Here is a 20,815-nt window from a genome sequence, read left to right as displayed (position 1 = left end):
AAGCAAATATTTTGGTTGCCACTAAATAGTATTTGTGGTTGACCACAGCTTAGCACATCGCCAGTCGTGACTCTGCAAACAATGTCGACATTCTGACAAGTCAGCATTTTATAAATGTTTATTTTCCTGAATTGGGCAAACTATTAGTCTTAACAAAACCTCTGGGGTCAGCTCCTTGGCTAATGGGTTAACTTCTCCTTTTCCCGTCTGTTTGCCTCAAAGATCTAAAAGGTGACAAGTTTTATATTTCATCAATGGGGACCTTGTCTGGCTGCATACTTGTAACCATTTCATATCACTGTGTGCTTGTGTGCGTGCGTTTGTGTGTGTCATATGTCCATTGTTGCCTGCAAGTACATAGAAGGACACAGATGAGGGACATCCTGCCGAAACTGGTACTTTGTGCGAAGTCATCCGGTTTATCGTGAACAAATATCAGTGAGTCACTGAGTACTGATATACTGTTGCACTCTATACTTGCAGTAGTATTTGCATAGTTTTATCTGTCTATCTGCCCACTTGTGCAGCAACAATACATGTGTCTGTAACGAACTGTCCGATACAGTGGTTTCAGTGCGATACCACTATGAATCGAACGATATGCGATCATGTATTTCATCATCGACTTCTGTTGGCGAAGCTCTGCGATCGACGACTTGACGATGCACAAAACCTAAATCAGCCTTATTCAACTAGCGGTCCTTCGGCCACATCCGGCTCGCCAAAGCTTTTGAGGAGAAAAGGTGAGGCCTTTAATCCCAGGAACACCACACCTACCGTCAAGCATGGTGGTGGTAGTATTATGCTCTGGGGCTGTTTTGCTGCCAATGGAACTGTTGCTTTACAGAGAGTAAATGGGACAATGTAAATGGAGGATTACCTCCAAATTCTTCAGGACAACCTAAAATCATCAGCCCGGAGGTTGGGTCTTGGGCGCAGTTGGGTGTTCCAACAGGACAATGACCCCGAACACACGTCAAAAGTGGTAAAGGAATGGCTAAATCAGGCTAGAATTAAGATTTTAAAATGACCTTCCCAAAGTCCTGACTTAAACGTGTGGACAATGCTGAAGAAACAAGTCCATGTCAGAAAACCAACAAATTTAGCTGAACTGCACCAATTTTGTCAAGAGGAGTGGTCAGAAATTCAACCAGAAGCTTGTGGATGGCTACCAAAAGCGCCTTATTGCAGTGAAACTTGCCAAGGGACATGTAACCAAATATCATACTTGCCAACCTTGAGACCTCCGATACCGGGAGGTGGGGGGTAGGGGGGGCGTGGTCGGGGGTGGGGCGGGGGTGTGGTTGGGGTTGTGGTTGGGGGCGTGGTTAAGAGGGGAATATATTTAAGCTAGAATTCACCAACTCAAGAATTTCATATATATATATATATATATATATATATATATATATATATATATATATATATATATATATATATATATATATATATATATATATATATATATATATATGTATGAAATACTTGACTTTCAGTGAATTCTAGCTATATATATATATATATATATATATATATATATATATATATATATATATATATATATATATATATATATATGTATATATATATATTTATTTTATTATACATATAAATAAAAGGAATACTTGAATTTCAGTGTTCTGGAGGCTATCCAGTAGATAGCAGTATTGTCCTGTTTAAGAGTGTCACAACATTGCTATTTACGGCAGACGAACTGCTTTACGGTAGACTAAACGTGACTGCTGTTGTTGTGTGTTGTTACCGCGCTGGGAGGACGTTAATGAAACGGCCTAACAATAAACCCACATAAGAAACCAAGAACTCGCCCTCGATCATTCTACAGTTATGACGTCATTGGGCAGGCAAGCTGTTTGTATTGTGGGAAAGCGGACGTGAGAACAGGCTGTCCCCACTCAGGTCCGCATTGAGCTGGAGGGGGCGTGGCCTCCAGCTCCGGCTGAATACCGGGAGTTTGTCGGGAGAAAATTTCTGCCAGGAGGTTATCGGGAGAGGCGCTGAATACCGGAAGTCTCCCGGTAAAAACGGGAGGGTTGGCAAGTATGCCAAATATTAACATTGCTGTATGTATACTTTTGACCCAGCAGATTTGCTCACATTTTCAGTAGACCCATTATAAATTCATAAAAGAACCAAACTTCACAAATGTTTTTTTGTGACCAACAAGTATGTGCTCCAATCACTCTATCACATAAAAATAAGACTTGTAGAAACTATTGGAAACTCCAGATAGCCATGACATTATGTTCTTTACAAGTTTATGTAAACTTTTGACCATGACTGTATACAGTACTGCCACCACCCGCAGGGGGCGAACAGCAAAGCGAAGAAGATGGCACTATCGACCCTGGAAAAAATCTAAATAAATCTCGAAAATCTGACTTTTAACAGCAACTGGACAACAAAATATAAATGTATTGAAATATGTGACTTTGTGATGTCTTTTATATTCGTTGCCGTGTTGTTTTTTGGCTGTTTAACTCCGACTATCAAAACTTGTTAAATACATGAAGCGTTGAATTTGACCAGCAGAGGGCGATAAAGCTACACCTTAGGTTTAATTGTGTTAAACCACATCTGTGCAATCATTGCTGTGTGTAATAACACTGAACCTTCTATTTTATTTATGTAGCTTACACAATGGACATTATTTAAAATAAACAATGTACATTATACTTTTGTAATGTTTATATTTTCAGTCTTACAAACCTAAATAAAGGAAGACGTATAAAGTAATAAAGCCGAGGAAGAAAAATAGTTCAAAAGAAAGAATTAAGAATCAATTATCAACAGACCTTAGCTTCTGTGTTTTTCACGCTGTTAACTATCTGTCTAGTTGTACACGCTGGAAACGAGTAGCGGTGGCATGACAATGAAGTTATTGACAGTGCAGTGTGAAATATGAAGTGTTTGCTTTGTAAATAAGTAAACGCAGTGACAACGGAATAGAACCTGTGGAGGCATTTTCTAAAAAAAAAAACATCCCAATTTTGATGTCTAGCTCCTGAGAGCTTGGGCTCTTGAATGTGCACCCTTCATCATTATGGAGTTGATTAGCCCTGACCTAAATATTGCAAAACACCCATTATTCGAAAAACCTAAATTATTGCTTAAACATTTTTACGCACTTGTGAGGTGTTTTTTAAAGACGTTTCGGTATTGAAGCATGTCGCAAAAGCATGATGGAAACACTTTGTTTGCGTTAACAGGGCACCTAAACACCGGACATGACGTGTCCGTAACTTCCTCGTTCACAATTGTCTCCTAAAATCCCTTATTCGTGGCCGCTGCTATACGTAAGGACGTTGCCTTTGAGCGATCACCAGCTGCCTTCATCTTCTATTGACAATCACGGCAACGGCGGTGGCTGCAATTGTAACCACAGCTCCAAAACCATGGAATTGCAGAGCGTCCATTTTCCTCAAAGTGGAATCTCGCGGGACGAGATTTGACAAGAATCACGGCTTGTGACGCAAAACACCCTTTCATTTTAGAAATACCGCTTTAAAAAAACAAACAAACTGCAATGTAAACGCATCTTATGATATGTATGGGTAAATAGACAGTATCAGGTTCTCAATAGTATTTTCTTATTATGGGGGAGCACTAATACAATTTTGTCCCCTAAGAAAGGCATGGAAAAAAATAATTGAGTATTATTGTCATAATGTAACTTGTTAAGCAGAAACAAATAAAGCATAACGTACAATACCATTTTATTCGGCTTATCCGGGTCTTAACAGAGAATCCTAGATTTCCCTCTCCCTGGCTACTTCGTCCAGCTCCTCCCGGGGTTACCAAGGAGTTCCCAGGCGATCTTGTCCTTTTGGTCACAACCCAAAGCTCTTGCACATCTTGAGCAATTTACAATAAAGATGACTATGACTTTGACTTGGACTCATAATCATATGCTCGATTAGGAACATGGATCGAGCGATAAATTGAAAGCTTTGCCTTCCGACTCAGCTCCCTCTTCACCACGACAGATTGATACAGAGTCCGCATCACTGCCGACGCTGCACTGATCCGCCTGTTGATCTCACGGTGCATTCTTTCCTCACTTGTGAACAAGACCCAGAGTTACTTGAACTCCTCCACTTGGGACATGATCTCCTCCCAAATCTGGAGATGGCACTCCACCATGTGCTGATTCTCATCACCATTCAAACTCAACTGCGAAACAATCCAGTGAAAGCTAAAGATCACTGCCAGATGAAGCCCATCCATCCATCCATCCATCTTCTTCCGCTTATCCGAGGTCAGGTCGCGGGGGCAGCAGCACAAGCAGGGAAGCCCAGACTTCCCTTTCCCCAGCCACTTCGTCCAGCTCTTCCCGGGGGATCCCGAGGCGTTCCCAGGCCAGCCGGGAGACATAGTCTTCCCAACGTGTCCTGGGTCTTCCCCGTGCCCTAAACACTTCCCTAGGGAGGCGTTCGGGTGGCATCCTGACCAGATGCCTGAACCACCTCATTTGGCTCCTGTCAATGTGAAGGAGCAGCGGCTTTACTTTGAGCTCCCCCCGGATGGCAGAGCTTCTCACCCTATCTCTAAGGCAGAGCCCCGCCACCCGGCGGAGGAAACTCATTTCGGCCGCTTGTACCCGTGATCTTGTCCTTTCGGTCATAACCCAAAGCTCATGACCATAGGTGAGGTTGGGAACGTAGATCGACCGGTAAATTGAGAGCTTTGCCTTCCGACTCAGCTCCTTCTTCACCACAACGGATCGATACAGTGTCCACATTACTGAAGACGGCGCACCGATCCGCCTGTCGATCTCACGATCCACTTTTCCCTCACTCGTGAACAAGACTGCGAGGTACTTGAACTCCTCCACTTGGGGCAGGGTCTCCTCCGCAACCCGGAGATGGCACTCCACCCTTTTCCGAGCGAGAACCATGGACTCGGACTTGGAGATGCTGATTCTCATCCCAGTCGCTTCACACTCAGCTGCGAACCGATTCAGAGAGAGCTGAAGATCCTGGCCAGATGAAGCCATCAGGACCACATCATCTGCAAAAAGCAGAGACCTATTCCTGCAGCCACCAACGCCTTGACTGTGCCTAGAAATTCTGTCCATAAAAGTTATGAACAGAATCGGTGACAAAGGGTAGCCTTTGCGGAGTCCAATCATCACTGGAAACGTGTCCGGCAGTAAATCGGCCAGATGAAGCCAGCAGGACTAATCATCTGCAATCCTGCAGCCACCACAGCAGATCCCCCCAACGCTCTGGCTACACCTAAAAATTCTGTCCATAAACGTTCTAAACAGAATCGGTGACAAAGAGCAGCCATGGTGAAGTCAAACCCTCACTGGAAAGGGGTCTGTCTTACTGCCAGCATTGCGGACCAAGCTCTGACATCGAATATACAGGGAGCGAACCGTCATAATCAGACAGTCTGATACCCTATATTCCTGGAGCACTCACCCCAGGTTTTCTTGAGGGTCACAGTCCACAAAACACATGTAGACTGGTTGGACAAACTCCAATGCACCCTCAAAGACCATGTCGAGAATATAGAGGGGGTCCATGCAAACCACACTGCTCCTCTAGAAATCGATGTTTGACTATCCGGCCTAACCTCCTGTAGTCTGCAGTACATCTACCGTATTTTCCGGACCATAGGGCGCACCGGATTATAAGGCGCACTGCAGATGAGCGAGTCTAGTCAGGTTTATTTTCATACAAAAGGCGCACCGGATTATAGGGCGCATTAAGGGGGTCGTATTATTCTTTTCTTTTCTAAATGTTAAACACTTCCTTGTGGTCTACATAACATGTAATGGTGGTTCTTTGGTCAAAATGTTGCATGGATTATCTTTTACAGATCATCTTCAAGCCGCTTTCTGACAGTCGCTTCAGGATGCACCGTTTTGTGGGCGGTCTTATTTACGTGGCTCACCTTCAGCAGCGTTTTTTCTCCGTCATCTTTGTTGTAGCGGTGTAGCGTGCAAGGACGGGAGTGGAAGAAGTGTCAAAAGATGGAGCTAACTGTTTTAATGACATTCAGACTTTACTTCAATCAATAACAGAGCAGCATCTTCTCATCCGTGGCTCACTAGTGCAACAACGCCGGAAATGTGTCCCGTTTAAAAACCGTCCGACCGGAACTCTCTAATAACTAAAGTTCCTTGGATGAATAATGTAAATTCACTATACCAGTATGTTTTAGCGCTTTCATGGCATGTTTACCGGCAGATATAAGTAAGAACTTTACACTATTTCATATTAGAAATAGCAACAGCGGAGGATGAATGTCCCATAACAAGAAGATAGAGAAAAAGAAGAAGCTTATCGACTACGGTGTCCACACAGACTACATTTTCAGGACTTATGCAGATCCCAAATACAGATCAGCAGGTATCAGAAGGTAAGAAAAGTTGCTTTTGCATAATATTGCGAAAGAAAACGCCAGATAATATGTCTTACCTTATACACACACCATAATAATACTCCTATGTTGAAGCACAGTACAATCCATCAAGCGGTGCGGCTTCATAGCTTACCAAAGTCCTACTAAAACTTTTGATATATTTTTGAGCGCAGTGTGTAATGTTCTATATTTTCAATGGAACATATAACAATTTGGTGTTGCTTACTTGAGTCATATTGCAGCCTATACGTATCTCTTATGTGTGACTGCCATCTACTGGTCACACTTATCATTTCACCATGTACCAAATAAAATAGCTTCGAGGTCGGTAAGCACAACCAATATGATTCCGTACATTAGGCCGGGCAATAAGGCGCACTGTCGAGTTTTGAGAAAATGAAAGGATTTTAAGTGTGCCTTATAGTCCGAAAAATACTGTAAATATACCTTCAGGTCATACCACAATCTTCAAAATCTTGTACAGCTTTATTCAAATACAAAGTTGTCCTTGTCCTTTAGCAGCATGTGTTATTGTTTTGGGCCATCCATTGTTTTAGTGATAAAGCCCTCATAAACACAATGTCGTGACTATAAATTGTGGAAAGTAGAAAGCTCATAACACTGAAACTGTTTGTGCCCCATGACAAATACACATCAATCTGCGCACAGGCACAACAAAATATTACTTTTATGAGGATAACGTTGCATTAGTTAGATTTTTCTCAATGTCGTAAATACTTTATTGTCCATTTGCTGTATCTGCAGGGTTTCAAAAACCCGCTCTGTTTGCAGGAATGTCAAAAACCCCAGGGACTAAAGAGTCACTGTGTTAAAGTAACACAGATACCTTTGGCCTTCTCTCGTGCACTGACGTCACACAAGCTTTCTTTTGTGTAGGCGAGTGTGTGGGTCAGCATGGCTTATCCCTGGCTCTTTTCTGCCCTGCTCGCGTTATTTTAGTCCTAACTGCGAGTCTTATAAACATGCCAGTTGGCAAAGTGACCTCGATTAAAAGGTTGTTTTTGGGCAATAATGGGAATTAGGTTTTGGGGGATCAAAAAGAGTGTAATGTAAGCTTTTGAGTCCATCTCCATTACTTGGGCCTTGGTGTGGTGACACACCTTTTGCTGAATGTAAGGAGCTGAAAATGATCCTACTTCTGGATTCAAGTATAGCTGGTACTACAATAGATTAGATTGTTTTTTGATACCCTGAACCAGGGATGTTCAACTAAATTGTTTTGGGGGCCACATTTCCATGAAACTAAGGACCGGGGCAGCCGGACCTCTGCCTTCACTATTATTCTTATTTTGTATATTCCGGAGAACCAGTATCCTCTACAGCAGTGGTCCCCAACCACCGGGCCACGGCCCGGTACCGGTCCATGGACCGATTGGTACCGGGCCGCGGCCGCACAAGAAATAAAAAAATAAAAAAATGTATATATATATATATATATATATATATATATATTTTTTTTTTTTTTAAATTAAATCAACATAACAAACACAATATATACATTATATATCAATATAAATCAATACAGTCTGCAGGGATACAGTCCGTAAGCACACATGATTGTATTTCTTTATGACAAAAAAATATATATATATTTTTTTTTACTACCGCAAGTACAAAAAGGTTGGGGACCACTGCTCTACAGCACAGGTGCCAAACTCAAGGCCCAGGGGCCAGATCTGGCCCGCGACATCATTTTATCTGGCCCGCAGTTACCTGAAAATGATATGTGTCAATAAAGTACTTAATATTTTTTCTCACTAAATGTAATTGATTTTTTTCATTTTGACAGAAAAAATATAGGTACTGCTTGAAATTGCATATAGTTTAAACTTTAATAGTATCCAATATTGCAACAAATATTACAGAATATTATCATACTTTCCAAACATGTGTTCGTCTAAATAAAAATAACTTAACTTTACAGTAAACTACCCATCAAGTTAATAAAAAGTGTTACATTGTTCTTTAAATTTAAAAAAACTACTACCGTTTTTTGCGTTAAAATTCTGTTGACTGAGCTGCCCGCTTTTGACTGTTAAATCTACGGTTGTTGTTTTTAACGGTGTATTACTTTAAATGGAAATACTTTAAATTTGTTTTTATGGTCGAAAAACTGGCAGCTAAGTTGCCAGAATAATAAAATAACGTGTACTGTTTTTCCATTCACAATAAAATTTTGTAAAAACCAATGCAAATTTAACACAAAAATTTTAGCAACTAAGCTGCCAACTTTTTCCGTAAACACCCCCAAAAAACAGTGATACTGTTTTGCCATTTTCCGTAAGATGTTGTAAAAAAACAAAAAAACAACAACACTATATTTTACAGTAAAATTTTGTAAATGTAAAGTTTTTACTGTAAAATCAACAGTCTACTTAAAACAATTTATATAATCAATAATGAAATCCAGAGGCAAATTCATACATTATTCGCTGATACATGCGGCCCTCTGATGGCAGCCATAACTGCGATGTGGCCCCTCAATGAAAACCACTTTGACATCCCTGCTCTACAGTAGCAATCAATCAATCAAAGTTTATATAGCCCTAAATCACGAGTGTCTCAAAGGGCTGCACAAGCCACAACGACATCCTCGGCTCAGATCCCACATCAGGGCAAGAAAAAACTCAACCCAATGGGATACAATGAGAAACCTTGGAGGGGACCCCAGATGTGGGGACCCCCCCCCCCCCCCCCCTGGGGGACCGGTGCAATGGACGTCGAGTGGATCTAGTTCATAGTGTGAGAGTCCAGTCCATAGTGGGGCCAGCCGGAGATCGTCTTGGGTGGAGACAAGTCAGCAGCGCAGAGACGTCCTCAACTGATGCACAGATGAGTGGTCCACCCCTGGACCCGACTCATCTGTGGTCACCTCCATGAAGGAGAGGGGGGGCAGAGCAGAAAAGAGACGGCAGATCAACTGGTCTAAAAGGAGGGTCTATTTAAAGGGTAGAGTATACAAATGAGTTTTAAGATGGGACTTAAACGCTTCTACTTAGGTAGCATCTCTAACTGTTACCAGGAGGGCATTCCAGAGTACTGGAGCCATTTGTAGACATTTGATTTTGGCCTATTTTTATTTAGTCAGAGTTACAGAAGTACACTGCTGTTTTTAAGGACCTTCTGTAAAAAAAGCCAGTCAAAGATCATGTCTATCACAGCACTCTAGGGTTCAATTTTCTGCTAAAATGTGAGTCTCTCACAAGTTTTTTGACATGGACTCTTGGATCACCAGTTCAATTGCGCATATGATAAAAACAAGAGTACCTAAATTGGAACTTTGAAGAACACTACTAGTATAACTAAAGAAGTTGAACAAATGACTACTGACTGCATCTGAAGTGAACAAGCCAAAACTGCCAAAAATAGACAGGACTTAAAGGGGTTTTATTATGATTTTTATGGTATGGTGTCATTTCCGGGCTGAATTTGGCCCACCACCAGTTTAATAGCCCTGCCCTAAACCCAAATTTAAAGTGTGAAAAAAAGGAATAAAATACTAGATAAGCAATTCCTTCAGGAATGCTCCAATGCTGAAGTTGAACTGAAATCCTGGAATTTTTTTTTAGAATTGTTGAAGTAGAGCACACAATTCCTGAACAGGCTGAATATTTTGGACTTGAAACATTTTGAATCAGATGAAAAATGTGGGGATTGTGGAACTTTGAAGAATGTCCCATTGATTTAAATGGAAATTTCCCCAAAATTTGGGAATTTCGGGAGAAGCGGGAATTTTTTTTTTTTTAATGGGAATTTATAAAAAATGGTAAAAAAACTTGAATAGTCTAAAAGAGTTCACACAGTTGGTGTTGAATTTTTTTCAAATCTGAGAGAAATGTTGAAGTAGTAACATGTCGAATTGAGAAATGATATTACGGAATTCCTGGAATTTCATGAAAACCGGGAATTTTTCCAGTGAAAAAAAACAACTTAGTTTTTTGTCCTAAATAAGAGGAATATTTTGAAGGTGGAACGGTTGAAGTGGGTTGAAAAATGTGGGCGAAGTAGTCGCCTGAAAAAAGGGTGGAAATAGGGCTTTGGGAAAGCAGGAATTCTGGAAAATCCTGGAATTTTTTTTAACTTGGAAGAAGGGAGGTTTGAATTACCAGAATTTTGAAATGTGTTGAAGGTGGAATAGTTTGACTAGGTTGAAAAATGTGAAAATGGTGGAAGTTTGAAAAAATAATTTTAAATGGAAAAATGTCCCGGAATCCTGGGAAATCTGGGAATTTTTGGTACGTGTTAAGGGTATACAAGTCTACTTTGTGCATGAAATATTGGAACAATAGTCTTCCCCAACATGTCTTGATCAACCAAGGAAAATACATTTTGCATGGAGGCATATTTCTCCAATAAATCAAACACTAAGCACATTTTTTTGAGAAATTTTCTGTGACGTCATGTGTCAGGTTCAAACACTGATCAATCAATCAATCAATCAATCAATGTTTATTTATACAGCCCTAAATCACTAGTGTCTCAAAGGGCTGATGACATATATTAAACAAGACAAGAAGCAAGGAATTAAACAGAGACAGAATGAAATTTGACTCAATTGAGGAGAGACGTATGGACTGTACTCTTTGAACAGTCTCACCACGCTCTGGCGAAAGATTGTACGTCCCCTCTTTTATTTGGACTTTTCCTGATTACATGGCAACAGCTGTTTCTAAGGGAGGGGGTCGTAAACAGCCATCGCCTTCGGTTACAGACAGTTCAAAGAAAAGGTCGTAAAACAGTTCAAATAACAGGTCGCCTGGTGGGGAGTCTGGTCCTGCTTCCTCTCCGCTTTGTAGTCCTCGGGTCAAGACAAAATCTTTCTGTTGATGACACTACATGAAAGAAACAGAACACCTTCATGTTGCTTCCCACCCTACACAGTGGAGTTTTACAAGCCTTCTGCTTGGTAGGATTAAAGACAGCTTTTGTCTGCTCGCCGGGAACTCAATGAAACACAAAGTTTTGTGATAACTTAGATACAATTATTCTGACATCACGCTCCATCAAAGAGCATAATTTTGGACCGGGTTCCGAAGTTCAGAGAGTTTAGAACTGTGTCAAATCGTAATGTTAAACTTTGAGTAAGTGACAATTTTGCGCGACGTATGCAACTTTGCGTCCATTTGGATCATATTTTGGAAAGAACATGACTTTTAGGCAAAGTGACAAAGATAACTGAAACTTTGAGGGATGATCATACACAGACTGAAGTTAGAGGCCTGCTAATTTATTGAGATTTGTTGGACCTTTTGTAAGATTTAATGACATTTTAATGAGTGCTGTTTTTTAATAGTCGTAGTATAGTTTAGTTTGCATGCACAGAGCAGGAAGATGACAGGATATAATGCCGTTTGGAAGTTAGCGCCCACTCGGCAGCCCCCTATCCTTGACAGCTTCAATATTTTACAAAATCAGATCGTCAACTTCATATTCAACAACAGGTGAAAGGGGAACTGACTACTTAGAGATTATGCAAATGTTGCATAAAATAACAGGATGTGCATGGCATAAAAATCGTGTAACTATGGAAACTGAATCCGTTTGTGTTCAAAACCCAAGCCACACAGCAGCCCTGTCATTAGAGCACATTCACAGAGTGGAGGAAAACTGTAAAGTCACGGGTAAAAAAAAAAAAATGTTCAAATGTGCATCCAAAAATGTTGCTTACCAGGGATATCCAAAGTCCAGCACCTCGGTCCGTTATCCCTTTTTATTGTCCCGCAGGATATTCGAAAAAACAATGCCCATATCCGAATATGACAAAGGGGATTGGCGCTATAGACTGAAAAGCAGCAGGTTGTTGGCTATTTTTAGACTTAGACTTAGACAAACTCTAATGATCCACAAGGGAAATTTGTTCCACACAGTAGCTCAGTTACAAAGGATGTAAAGGATAAGGATGGAAAGGATCGTGCACACAAGGGCACAAAAAGAGGGCGAAAACAAAAGGTATAAAGTAGACAAAAAATGTACCATAGTAGCAATATAAAATATGACATATATGTACGTATACTTAACTGCTTATCATATCTTGACTGCCATTGATTTTTTTTTGCAATTTTAATAAACAAAAGGTGAAAATGTGGATCCCTCATCGTTAATATTTTCTCATGGTGGAATAAGTTTGTTTGCTCCCTGCCTTCCGCACTATGAAATCAGTTAAAGATACTGCACATTAATGTGCAAATACTGTATGCCACCCTGTCAATCAGTACTTTGTCATGCAATATCTAGTCTTATTTTGCGAAAAAATTGGTTTATACAATTTTCACACCTATAAGTGAAGTCCCAGTTTCAATGTACCATTGAAACTGTTGGCCATACGCTGTGTGCCTCTCGGACACTAGGGGGCGATTGTGGTCACTTCAGCTTGTTTCGCAATGTGGGAATATAAATACTGTAGGAGAAAGAAATGCTACGTGCTCATTTTGGAAAAGCGGGAGTATTTTTGGAAATGCAAAAAATGGTAAATGGTAAATGGGTCGTACTTGTATAGCGCTTTTCTACCTTTTTTTCTTAAGGAACTCAAAGCGCTTTGACACCATTTTCCACATTCACCCATTCACACACACACGTTCACACACACACATTCACACACTGATGGCGGGAGCTGCCATGCATGGCGCTAACCGGGCCCATCAGGAGCAAGGGTGAAGTGTCTTGCTCAAGGACACAACGGACGTGACTAGGATGGTAGAAGGTGGGGATTGAACCAGCAACCCTCAGATTGCTAGCACGGCCACTGTCCCAACTTCGCCATGTCGCCCCCGTAAAAAATGTGAATGTTGTGAATAGTTGGTGTTGGAACTTTTCAAATCGGTCGAGAAATGTTGAAGTTGTAACATTTTTAATTGTGGAATGGTATTACGGAATTCCTGGAATTTCAGGAAAACCGGGAATTTTTCCAGTTCAAAAAACGTTTCCTGATTAAGAGTAATGATTTGACGGTGGAACGGTTGAAGTGGGTTGAAAAATGTGGAAGAAGTAGTTGCCAGAAAAAGGGTGAAAATAGGGCTTTGGAAAACCAGGAATTCTGGAAAATCCTGGAATTTTTTTGAACTTGGAAAAAAGGGAGGTTTGAATTACCAGAATTGTGAAATGTGTTGAATGTGGAAAAGTTTGAATAGGTTGAAAAATGTGAAAATGGTGGAAGTTTGAAAAAATCATTTTGAATGGAAAAATGTCCTGGGATTCTGGGAAATCTGGGAATTTTATGGATGGTGAAATGTCTTGAAGGTAAAATTGGTTGAAAAATGTAGAAATGGTGGAAGTTTGAAAAATGGCCAATTTTTTTTGAATGGGAAAAATGTCCCGGAAAACCTGGAATTCTGGGAAATCTGGGAATTTTTGGAATGTGTCTAGGGAAATCCCGCAATTCCCGAATAGGCTGAACAGTTTGAAGTTGGAACGGTTTGAATCGGGTGAAAAATGTGGTAGGGAGAGCGCGACAAAATCTGGAGAAGAAGAAGAAGAAGAAGAAGAAGTTGAAGGATACATTTTGGTGTAGAAAAGCATATGTATCATTGTGTGAATGCTTTGGAGCATTCACACAATGATACGTTTGAAACCGTGAAGACAAAACACAAGAAACGTCATCTGAATTTGGAAGGCGCTGCTCACTAGAAACTTCCAAGAACAAAATCAGTGATAGCACTAGTAGGAAGGTGTAGGACGGAGTTGTCATATAGAATAAGATATTTTCCAACAAAACGGGAGCAACTGTCTTCACATCCAACTGAGCTCACAGTGAAATGGACAGGACCTCAGAGTTGTGTCCACAAACTAATCCCTGGCCATCAAGCAGACAAAAACATAGGTAAACAGTGGAAGTAGGGTAGACGAGAGGATTGTATGGGTGGTCCCTTTTCAAACAAAAAGCTCATAAAGCAAATAGGTCGGATTCTTCAGTAAATAATGAGATGGTTCCACCCGAACAATTTTGTGGGAATGAGAGCTACATTTCAATGTGACTTTAACCCTGGTGTAATGTTCATATTGTTGTTACTCAGCCAGCGTTTGTGGGTCTGATGGACCCGTTGCATTTTGTGGCTTTTAATGCCTCACAATCAAACACTTTAATGTTAAAATACTGAACAGATGTTTACCTTATCCCAATAAACATCTGTTCAATGTTGATTGTGAGGCATTAAAAGACACAAAATGCAACGGGTCCGTCAGACCCACGAACCCTGGCTGAGTAACAACAATATGAACGTTGCACGGAAAATGTCTCTGCCAGTTTCTGCATCCCACAGGGATTCTTCTTTTGTGTTTCTGCACCTGCGGTTCCCACACAAGGTTGCAACATTGTTTGTCAACACGGTCTGCTCTCATTTTCTCGCACATTTGACCCTCTGATGTTCTGTGTACCTACACTCTGTCCTCCTCCTGTCTAGGCCTGCTGTGTGTGTGTGTGTGTGTGTGTGTGTGTGTGTGTGTGTGTGTGTGTGTGTGTGTGTGTGTGTGTGTGTGTGTGTGTGTGTGTGTGTGTGTGTGTGTGTGTGTGTGTGTGTGTGTGTGTGTGTGTGTGTGTGTGTGTGTGTGTGTGTGTGTGTGTGTGTGTGTGTGTGTGTGTGTGGTACACAGAACATAAATTTCCACACCTCTATTAGCCCCGGGTCCAGTGGACCTGGACATCTTATATGTAACAGAAATGTGTCGGGGGGGTGTGTGATGTGTGGTCATTAAATATGTATTCTGATATATGTTCTTCACTGAAAATGAGCCAAAGTCAGTGAGTCTCAGTTTGAAAAATTAATTAATTGTATCATTTTTCTTTTAATAACAAATTAAAACGGGTCCCTTAGACCCGAACACCACACAAGGGTTAAACCGTTGAAAATTTAACTACAGTATTAGGTTACTTTGACCAAGACTGGACTTGTAAGATATTTTCCAACTCTAATCGTATTTTAATGTAACATATTTGGACAACGTGGTAAGAAGTTGAGCGAGCATGTAAATGGCCAATTAAACAAAACAAAGGGCTCTTCCGCACAGACACGTTTTTGGAAAATCTGTAGAAGTCTTTTGTCATTCCGCTATTGCAGCCACACAGAGACAGCGTTTTGTTACTCTGAAGCTGACATTCTTCTTAAAACCGCTCCCAGTGTAGCTAAATCCCAAAACGACCTGCTTACTGCTTCGGCATGTCATGACAGGCATTGTCCGTAGTTGTTAACTCCCAAATACATAAACAACTAAAAAAGCACTCCTAGAGCAAAGACCTCTGCCTTAGTAAAGAATCTTTTTTTTTTTAAATCCAGAATTTAGACGATGATCCAGGTCAACCCCAAAATCGGATAACTTTTTTGCATTATCCTATTTCTGACATTTCCTAAAAGTTTAATCAAATTCAGGGTACAATTTTAACTGTTTTGCTAACTTACCAAAGCAAATCAAATATAAATAAAATTGGCATATATGTGCACGTTTGTATTGTCTGTCTGTCCATGGAGGTAATTTGGGGGAGGGAACAGGGCGGACTTTTTCAGAAGGCATTTTTTGTCACCTCAACTTTTTGACGCCCCAAAATGATGTTACGCTATTGAATGGAGACAAGTCAAACACTAGTGCCAGGTGGAAAACGGACACTTGTGCTGAAGCTTCTCCCTTTAGACCAGTCTTTCTAACACTTAGCCTTACCTACGGTACAAGCAGGGCCGGCCCCAGGCACGCTCTCGCTCTCACGACAACTCCCACAACCTCTCTCCTCCCGGCTGCTGCTTATACAGGGCGACAAGTGATTAGATGACAAGCCCCACCTGGACCATCTACGCACCTGTCGCTGACTTCGAGGCCGGTCCTGGCACACCCCATTCCACTGCAGGCCCGCAGGCCACGCCCCCCTCCACACTTATATATATATATATATATATATATATATACACACACACATATATATATACATATACATACGTATGTATGCATACATATATATGTATACATATATATATACATATACATATATAAATTGACATATACATACTGCACTCGGGATCTTTCTGTGTGGAGTTTGCCTGTTCTTCCTGTGACTGCGTGGGATCCCTCCGGGTACTCCGGCTTCCTCCCACCTCCAAAGACATGCACCTGGGGATAGGTTGATTGGCAACACTAAATTGGCCCTAGTGTGAGAATGTGAGTGTGAATGTTGTCTGTCTATCTGTGTTGGCCCTGCGATGAGGTGGCGACTTGTCCAGGGTGTACCCCGCCTTCCGCCCGAATACAGCTGAGATAGGCTCACGGTAGAAAATGGATGGATGGATGTACAAAAGTATATATTTAAATATATGTATATATAGAGATATATTTATAAATATATGCGTATATATTATATATATATATATATATATATATATATATATATATATATACAAATACAAACCCCGTTTCCATATGAGTGGGGAAATTGTGTTAGATGTAAATATAAACGGAATACAATGATTTGCAAATCATTTTCAACCCATATTCAGTTGAATATGCTACAAAGACAACATATTTGATGTTCAAACTGATAAACATTTTTTTTGTTGCAAATAATCATTAACTTTACAATTTGATGCCAGCAACACGTGACAAAGAAGTTGGGAAAGGTGGCAATAAATACTGATAAAGTTGAGGAATGCTCATCAAACACTTATTTGGAACATCCCACAGGTGAACAGGCAAATTGGGAACAGGTGGGTGCCATGATTGGGTATAAAAGTAGATTCCATGAAATGCTCAGTCATTCACAAACAAGGATGGGGTGAGGGTCACCACTTTGTCAACAAATGCGTGAGCAAATTGTTGAACAGTTTAAGAAAAACCTTTCTCAACCAGCTATTGCAAGGAATTTAGGGATTTCACCATCTAAGGTCCGTAATATCATCAAAGGGTTCAGAGAATCTGGAGAAATCACTGCACGTAAGCAGCTAAGCCCGTGACCTTGGATCCCTCAGGCTGTACTGCATCAACAAGCGACATCAGTGTGTAAAGGATATCACCACATGGGCTCAGGAACACTTCAGAAACCCACTGTCAGTAACTACAGTTGGTCGCTACATCTGTAAGTGCAAGTTAAAACTCTCCTATGCAAGGCGAAAACCGTTTATCAACAACACCCAGAAACGCCGTCGGCTTCGCTGGGCCTGAGCTCATCTAAGATGGACTGATACAAAGTGGAAAAGTATTGTGTGGTCTGACGAGTCCACATTTCAAATTGTTTTTGGAAACTGTGGACGTCGTGTCCTCCGGACCAAAGAGGAAAAGAACCATCCGGATTGTTATAGGCGCAAAGTTGAAAAGCCAGCATCTGTGATGGTATGGGGGTGTATTAGTGCCCAAGAAATGGGTAACTTACACATCTGTGAAGGCGCCATTAATGCTGAAAGGTACATACAGGTTTTGGAGCAACATATGTTGCCATCTAAGCAACGTTACCATTGACGCCCCTGCTTATTTCAGCAAGACAATGCCAAGCCATGTGTTACATCAAAGTGGCTTCATAGTAAAAGAGTGCGGGTACTAGACTGGCCTGCCTGTAGTCCAGACCTGTCCCCCATTGAAAATGTGTGGCGCATTATGAAACCTAAAATACCACAACGGAGACCCCCGGACTGTTGAACAACTTAAGCTGTACATCAAGCAAGAATGGGAAAGAATTCCACCTGAGAAGCTTAAAAAATGTGTCTCCTCAGTTCCCAAGCATTTACTGAGTGTTGTTAAAAGGAAAGGCCATGTAACACAGTGGTGAACATGCCCTTTCCCAACTACTTTGGCACGTGTTGCAGCCATAAAATTCAAAGTTAATTATTATTTGCAAAAAAAAAAAAGTTTATGAGTCAAATATCTTGTCTTTGTAGTGCATTCAATTGAATATGGGTTGAAAATGATTTGCAAATCATTCTATTCCGTTTATATTTACATCTAACACAATTTCGCAACTCATATGGAAACGGGGTTTGTATATATACTGTATATACATATAAATATATGTATATATATAGATATGCATTTGTATTATATATATATATATATATATATATATATATATATATATATATATATATATATATATATATATATATATATATATATATATATATATATATATATATATATATATATATATATAAATACACACACAATATATATATATATATATATATATATATATATATATATATATATATAAATACACACACAATATATATATATATATATATATATATATATATATATATATATATATATATATATATATATATATATATATATATATAATTTATTATTCATTATTAATCTTTTAGACGAATATATAGCCCCTGGCCAAATTCTTTAACCCGACTTTTTTGCTTTTAACCATTTCTTGTGTTTTGTTTACCTTTAATACCGACGCGGGATAGCTGTTTTAAATTGGAGATCTCCAACTTTTTTCTTTCCCCTTTACACCTTCAATGAATTTGTTGAATAAAGAGGGCTTTTTTACATTGACCAACTTTAAACGACTCATTCAAAACATACTTCCTGAGAAGAAGGAGCTGATCAGAGCAGCAGGTGGCAAAAGAGGGCAAGTCTTTATTTGGATGCGGCAAAGTTATATTCAGGAACATTAAGGACCAGGTGGTCTGGGAGTGACCAGGACCCACAAATCTTTAAATAGTGATGTCTTCCAAGCTAATATTAACATCCGGTTGATAAGGCTAATTACATTCTTGTTCCTCACAAACACATTATCATGGGACAGTGTGACTATAGCTTGTTATTCCACCTGTGTACACTAGATGGCATCATATTTCTGCTTCTTAACACAGCTCATCTACACCCTGGTCTGCCAGAAATATTTATATTTAGATATCTATGTCAAGAGTATTCAGACCCGTCTTGATTCTGTTTTTCCAAACAGCGACTAGCAATAAATCTGGTAAGATTTTTTTTATCTTATTGGATACTTTTGGGTACGTATCACTCCCTTCAAAAGTCTCCCAGTCACCCATCAAAAAGCCCTGAAAGGCGGTTCCGTCTTTGAGCGACAGAAGAAAGTTATTTTGTTTTGCTTCTCTAGTTTTGACGCACTTGTGGTCGACCACGGTATTCATAAAAATTACACGCAAATGCGTCATGGCCAATTGTGCAATTTAGACTAAATTGGTTTGAAGTCCTCTGGGACACACTGTAATGGTAACTCGTATTTGACTGGTGTTGACAATCCTTACCAGGGGTCCCCAAAGTGTGGCCCATGGGCCATTTGCGGCCCTCAGCTGTACATTTAAAAAATACTATTAAAAAAAAAAAAACATGCATATTGGAATAAAAGAACAAATGTGTAATATAATGACAAAATGTTGCAATCTTGGGTCCAATAACACAAAGCTGCCAGTTTCTCACTTTAAAACCGTATGTTCTTCTCAAAATATATTAAAAACGTAAAATCGACCAATAAAACTAAAGGTCATCTAGAGATTAAAGTGATGAAAGTAAAAATAAATATTGATTGATATAGGACTTATTTTTAACACTTTTATAAGTGGTAGAGGGGCCTGTTGGACATTGAGACATTGAGTCAGATTTTTTTTTACTGTCATTGTTAAAAAAAATAACATCGAATCAAAAGCAATGTTGTTATGAATTATTTACTTATTTGGGGTTCCAAATACTTTACATCAAATATTCTATTTTAAAAAATGTTTTGGAGATATACTGCTATTTTGTGATTTTGTATAAAAACAAGGTTTTTTTTTAAATTAAGGGTATAAAACGTTTAAAAAAATAACTTTGTTATTGTCAGGTTCAAACACTGATGACATCTATTAAACAAGACAAGAAGCAAGGAATTAAACAGAGACATAATTAAATTTGGCTCAATTGAGGAGAGACGTCTGGACTGTACACAGTCCTACCACGCTCCTGACGAAAGATTGTACGCCTCCTCTTTTATTTGGACTTTCCCTGATTACATGGCAACAGCTTTTTCTAAGGGACGGGGGTCGTAAACAGCCATCGCCTTTGATTACAAACAGTTCAAAGAAAAGGTCGTAAAACAGTTCAAAGAAAAGGTTGCCTGGAGGGGAGTCTGGTCCTGCTTCCTCTCCGCTTTGTAGTTCTCGGGTCAAGACAAAATATTTCGGTGGATTACAATACATCAAAGAAACAGAACCCTCATGTCGCTCCCCATCCTACACAGTGGAGTTTTACAAGCCTTATGCTTGGTAGGATCGAAGACAGATTTTGTCCTCTCGCCAGGAACTCATGGAAATGTTATTTTGTGATAACTTAGATACAATTATTCTAACATTTATGGCAATGGCTGGATCGGAAGTTGATCTAGAGATATATAACCGTAAAAGTAAATCAATTAAAAATAAATAAACAGATAAATAATATAGGACTTATTTTTAACACTTAAATGACTGAGACGCTTTTG

This window comes from Entelurus aequoreus, linkage group LG13, assembly GCF_033978785.1.
Source record: "Entelurus aequoreus isolate RoL-2023_Sb linkage group LG13, RoL_Eaeq_v1.1, whole genome shotgun sequence".
Classification (NCBI taxonomy): domain Eukaryota; kingdom Metazoa; phylum Chordata; class Actinopteri; order Syngnathiformes; family Syngnathidae; genus Entelurus; species Entelurus aequoreus.
Note: the sequence above shows the minus strand (reverse complement) of the source record.